Source organism: Neltuma alba, unplaced genomic scaffold, assembly GCF_004799145.2.
Source record: "Neltuma alba isolate B1F8T4 unplaced genomic scaffold, ASM479914v2 tig00011702_pilon, whole genome shotgun sequence".
Lineage (NCBI taxonomy): Eukaryota > Viridiplantae > Streptophyta > Magnoliopsida > Fabales > Fabaceae > Neltuma > Neltuma alba.
This window is the reverse complement of record NW_021636339.1, coordinates 63,888-70,259: the sequence shown is the minus strand read 5'-3', so window position 1 is coordinate 70,259 and position 6,372 is coordinate 63,888. Positions and strand designations below refer to the sequence as shown.

At 38.4% G+C, this 6,372-nt stretch overlaps 1 pseudogene; it reads left to right on the top strand.

Moving 5' to 3' along the window:
- The first annotated feature begins 1,210 nt into the window (after positions 1-1,210).
- Positions 1,211-2,294, top strand: LOC114716996 (adenylate isopentenyltransferase-like; annotated as a pseudogene).
- The last annotated feature ends 4,078 nt before the right edge of the window (positions 2,295-6,372 follow it).

Genomic DNA, 6,372 nt, shown 5'->3' with positions numbered 1-6,372 from the left:
GCCTAGTCAATTGGGGTATTTTTAAAACTTCAGCATTGGAGGGCCAGCCTTTTTAAGCCCGCCAGCCTGAAAGGCCGGCCCTGATTCCCACCTCTACATCCGCTGCCTAAAACACTACCGATTTGGGTGTGAAATGAGGGGGGTATTTGCTTTTTTTTTTTTTGCATTTTAAAATTTTTTTAATAGTATCTAATATTCTAAAATAATTTTTAGTATACTTAACACATTAAATTATTTTTTAAAAGAACCTTGTATTCTAAAAAATTTTTTAAACTCAGTATCTTAAAATATTTTTTTTTCAGTAGCATCTAGTATTTTATAATAATTTTTGGTACACTTAATATTTAAAAAAATTTTGATATATTTAACACCCTAAATTTTTTTTTAAGTAACATCAGTATCCTAAATATATTTCTTAGTAGCAAAAGCACCCTAAATCTAGGATGTTGTTGCTGCTTCAAAAACCTTTTAAGGTAAAACCACTTTATGATATTGGATGTCATAAAAACAAATATTTTATAATACTAGGTGTAACAAAAAAATTATTTTAGGACATTGGATGGTCATGAAAGATATTTTTAATATACTGAGTATATCAAAAATTATTTTAAGACATTGATGCTACTAAAAAAATTCAAAATAATGATAATAAATTTTTTTTTTTAAAGAAAAGGCAATCAGCCCCCCTCATTTTGCACCCAAAACGGCAGTGTTCTGGGTAGGGGAGGGCAGTGGAAGCCAGGTCCTAAAATAAAATTAGGGGGCCTAACTAATAAGCCTGCCTCCCCGCTCACATAGGCTTGCAATAGAGCTTCTGAAACTGGAATCCTCCACTCCAGCTTGCTGCAAAAACCAGAGAGAAACAATTTGCAGAGAGAAGACGAAGCGAAACCACTTTCTCTTTCTTCTCTCTTCTCTGTTGAATCCCAGTTCGGTATTGATTGTCATATGCAATGGCATTCCCAGCAAGCAGACGACATCCCAATTTCTGATGCCACAAACAAACCCACTCACTGCTCTGCTTACACGCTACCTGTACCACGCCAACCCACCCACATACACACACTTTCTGCCTTCCTCTCTTCTTCTCTCTCTCAACTTTCTCTCTTCTTCTGTCTCCTTTTTCTCTCTGGCTACATCATTTTCATCTGGACCTTCATATACATATCTTATCTCACATCTCGTCATCGAGATTTTTCCGTTTCTTGCTATGAAGCTTCTTTCCTTCTCCGCAGCTCGCTCCCACCATTGCTCTGTTCCTGTTAGACTTCAGGAGTCTTCTTCGTTTGCCCTTTTCCTGCAAGCCCTTCTTCTTCTTCTTCCTTCTTCCCGCAGGCCTCGCTGGCCGCGAATGGATGCTGACTCTGCCTATCACCGACGTCGCCGGAAAGACAAGGTGGTTTTAATAATGGGCGCCACCGGTTGCGGGAAGTCACGCCTGTCCATCGACCTCGCCACCCCGCTGTGCCTGCTCGGAAATCATCAACGCGGATAAAATGCAAGTTTACAGAGGACTCGACATCGCCACCACAAGATTCCTTTGGGTGAACGGAACGGCGTCCCGCACCACCTCCTCGGAGATGTCGACCCTGCGAACGGAGAGTTCACGCCGTCGGATTTTCGCTCAGTCGCCGGGTCCATTATTTCCGATATCAGTTTGAGGAGGAAGCTTCCCATCGTCATCGGTGGATCCAATTCGTTGATTCATGCTCTTGTGGTCGACCAGTTTGACCCGGCGTTAAATGTGTTCGATGATGGATCGTCACCGAGTTCGATCTCGTCCGAGTTGCGGTACAACTGCTGCTTCCTCTGGTGGACGTGTCGTTCTCCGTGTTATCAGATTACTTGTTGAAGCGAGTCGACGACATGCTTGACATGGGAATGGTGGACGAGTTGGCTCAGTTCTTCGACCCAGAAGCGAGCGACCTAGAAGATGACTCGGAACACCGGGTCGGGTTGAGGAAGGCAATCGGTGTGCCCGAATTCGAACGGTATTTCAAGCGATATCCCCCACCGGGTGGGCTGAGAATAGAAGAGGATCGGATGCGGAAGGCTGCGTACGAGGAGGCAGTGAGGGCCATAAAGGATAATACCTGTCGACTAGCAAAAAGGCAAATAGGGAAGATCTTGCGGCTCAAAGGGGCCGGGTGGGACTACGGAGGCTGGACGCCACAGAGGCGTTCCGAGCGGCGATGACACCGTCGAGATGCTCCCACAACGGCGGCGAGAAGTGGTCGGATATTTGGGAGAGACAGGTGGCAGGACCAAGCGTGAAGATTGTGAAGGGTTCTTGAAGGAGTAGGCCTTTCCAGCTAAATCCAGCAAACTTCAATTCAAATTTTATGTTCCATTCTCTCTCTCTCTCTCTCTCTCTGTATCTATCAAATGCATTAAAAAAAAAGGCATAGAAATTGAATCTTGCTCGGAAGGAGGGAGAACAACGAGGGAAGGGATAAACCCAGCCCAGAGAGCGCGCTTTTGCTAGTGGGGAAAAGAAACTGAAAGAAAGGAGAATGGCAGAGAAAATGCCCAGAAAATTTTGATAGCTATAGTTTTTTTTTTTTGTGCGCTTTTGGGAGGGGTCCGGGATTAGATTTTGGTCCGTAAAGTTGTGAATGTTGTTCCCCAACCTCATGTTCTCATAGGTGTCTCTCTCTCTCTCTCTCTCTCTACCCCACCATCTTTCTTTCTTTCTTCCTCTTCACTCGCATTTTGGATGTGCATTTTAAAAATGATGAGCAAATCACGTAGGAAACTTTGCAGGATTCCAATTCTTCTGTAAAAAAGCATGAATATTGCATTTGCATATGGGTACAAAATTAGCCTTTTACAAAGTTCATCTCTCTTTTCTGGATTTGGATGATGGCAGATAAAGATCACCCCCAGTTCCTCTCATCGAATTAGTCTACTTAATTTTTTTTCATAAAAACTTTCTCTTTAATGTTATTAAATTAATTATATATAAGTTTGCATTGATAAATAAAATAATAATGCGGGTTTCCATATAGGTTTTGACACGTTGGGACCTTTTGGTTTTGAACATTTTAATGGGAGAGTATATATCTTACCACCTACAAAATGATTTCTAGGACTTTTGCAATTCTGGGAGGTGATTAATTTGGATATTTCAACATGTAATTGAGAGTTATATTAAAGGGGTGTTTGATAACTTCCAAATTATATTTTAGAAGTATTTTTTTACAAAACGAGATAAAATATTCTATATAAGTATTTATTTTATAAATCGTAAAAACACTTCTAAAACTATTATTTAGTTTCTATTCAAACACCTCCGACTCTCAAACTCATTATCTTTAATCATTCTAAAGTTTTGCAGCAGGTTTGACCTCCTGTGCTGTACATGTTTATAAATGATTGGCTTACAGTATTTTATAGACAATAATATAATTAATAACAAACATTCAGGTTGTCTGATTAAAATAATCCTAATATATTCCTAACTGTTGGTCTTGTTTGTTTGTGTGGTTGATCAGATTAAAAATTAAATTGGTGCTCTATTTCTGTTTTTTTTTCCCCGAATGATGAACACAAACAAAATAATAATAATGATAAATAATAAATAAGCTCTACCTCCTCCAACTCTTTTCCCAGGGGATGATTAGCCAAGTCAATTCATTTTTTTAGGCATAATATCAACATTTAGAAAATAGATTAATCAATCAATTACCTTATAATATAAGCATCTTATTAGATCAATCATTTTTAATTAGATTTCCTCCCAAATATCTTAATTTTTGTGTTTCGTACATAATCTTTCAAAATATTTTCCCTTTTTTTTCTTCTTTTTTATAAGAGTTAGAATCTCTTGTCACACAGACTTGGATTTGCATGCCAATACACCACTTTCTATATAATTTTCATCGAGAATGAATTAAATAGAATAATTGGCCATAGAAGCAACCTTACCTTTTATAACTTGTGAAGCACATAACCTGTTTAATTTAGATACCCCAGCGGATTTATACTGAAATACATGTGACTAGAAGCAATGAATTGACCTGAATTTTATTGACTCGAGTTCAAAGGAATTATGAGACATAAATTTGAAAAATTATAATAATACTCATAAAATCCCATGACTTGATATTAAGCTATCTTTTACAATCTAAAACACAATCCCAAAATGCAATACTGCAGCAGCCTCATTTCAACTTCACATTGCCCTTAACAAAACATATAATTATAGAAAAGTTTATAATTTACTCCAGAAAGCATTGATATGATATTCTGTAGGGTAACAAACAATTCATACACAGTGAAAACTGCAAAGTACCATCACTTTGCATCACCCTCAACCTTCTCTTCCGCTTTGTCCCTTTCCATGATTCAAGTCTTCTTTTGTAGTTCCGAGGTGTCTGAGGGAGCTATCCTATGAACTTTTCATCTTGCCATTATTATTAAGGTCCTCACCTTTCTAAACAACAAGCTGGTGCAGGTAGAAAAAGAATATTGACCATACCCATTATAATTATAGTAGTGTTTGATAATGCTTAAAAGTACTTTAAGAAGTATTTTTTTATAAAACAAATAAACTTCTTCACGATTTATTTCGTAAACTGTAAAAATATTTTTAAAATTATAATTTGTTTTCCATCCAAACACCTTCTATAACGGTAATAAATGATAATACTAGCATGGTTCTTCTTTGGTCACAAAAACAAAGATATGGTATAGCTTTATATGTGTTTTGTGAAATAAACTCATCTCACATGTTTATTTTATATTAGGCAAAATCATTTAAAATAAGTTAAAATCAGGACTAATTGAAGCAGTCAGCTTCGAATGTCATGTGGTGTTGCTCCCAAACAAATAAAAGGATGCGTGAAGAATAATAGGCTCTATACAAGGTTAGATGCATAGAGAATTCCTGGGATGTAGGCGGCCAGGCATTATTTAGGAACAAAGGCGAAGGCGTGGGGACCAAGCCGTAAGCAATAGTGGTCATTCAGACTCAATAGAACCGAATATTGCTCTGAATCCAATATTAATGCCTTTGTGTGACTGGGTGTAATGGGGTCCCCTGCATATCAAAAAAGGGGGCAATGCTCTTTTCTCTTGCTGTTCTTCTTCTTCAGTTTCCCTTTCTGAAGTCTGGTGAATATTTTATACTTTTTGGTGGTCAATTGTTCAGTATATAGGAAACTAAACAAAATAGGGTGGCACACTTAGGATGGACCCACCCTCCCTTAATACTGTCGCATCCAGCTCATCCTCATTTCTCACGCACTTCATTATCAAAATCATTTCTCTTTCTTGAAAGAAACCTCAGAGTCTCAACACCATTGTTTTGTTTTCCCCTGCTTCAAGACTGTACTAATAAGAAATCTCAAATTTCACGGTGGGTCAAAGAATTCTTGAGAGCATATAATAAGCAGGCAAAAATTCTTTTTGAAGAACTCCTTGCTAGTTATTCGTAGGATGCCAAACACAAGGCTTGAACAAGCATGTTTGCCTTGTTATTTGGTCCTAAGCCTCAAGTACTAGCAAGCATGAGTGTGCCTGTGTGTTCATAATTACCCGTTCTCCGGTTTTAAGAATAATGGGGTATAGTATAGGTTGCTGCACATGTAATACTAATTTAATTCAGCACACCTTACAAGAAAATGAATAGGCTGACACGGATCAGAGGTGGAGCTTCATTTATAAGGTCCCTTGGGTTTAGCTACCACGATGAATAAGTTTGTCTTATTCTGTTCGTTTAATTAATGCATTTATGGTGCTCTGGTCATCAGTCATCAGTAGGAAGATGACGAATCAACAGCTTTATGTGTCGCATATATATATATTTAAGGACTCACCGGAGTGCTTAAATAGTTGAATTTTGCCTGGCAAACAGACTAACAGTTCTAGAAGAACACAATATTAGAAACTGTCCAAGTCATGGAAGTAGTAGTAGATGGTTCACACAGAAGAAAAAATCAAAATAATCTGAGCTTTTAAATTTCAGGTGAATTGAATTATATTGGATCTGGTCCAATAACGTTTAAATCTCAGACATTATTGAGGCTCTAGAGTAGGGATGAAACAAAAAGAAGAAATTAAACTCACCGGAAATAGATAAAGCTGACGAAATCTGACAGAGGTGCTTCAAACGAGGAATCGACAGTCGTGCAAGCTAAGGTAGCAGCTATGCGGTAATGCCTGAGGGAGTTATTTATGAGCATTCCAAGTGCTCGATGATGAAATGTGCGTGTGAGGAAAACACGCTGGTACGAAAGAAGATGTGATGGGGAAGACAAGGAAAGAACAACGGATTAAAAAACAATAAAACAGAGAGAGGGAGGGATGGGACTGGGAGATCCGAGAAGGAGAAGAGAGAAAGGGAGGGAGGATTGAGAGAATGGTGGGAAG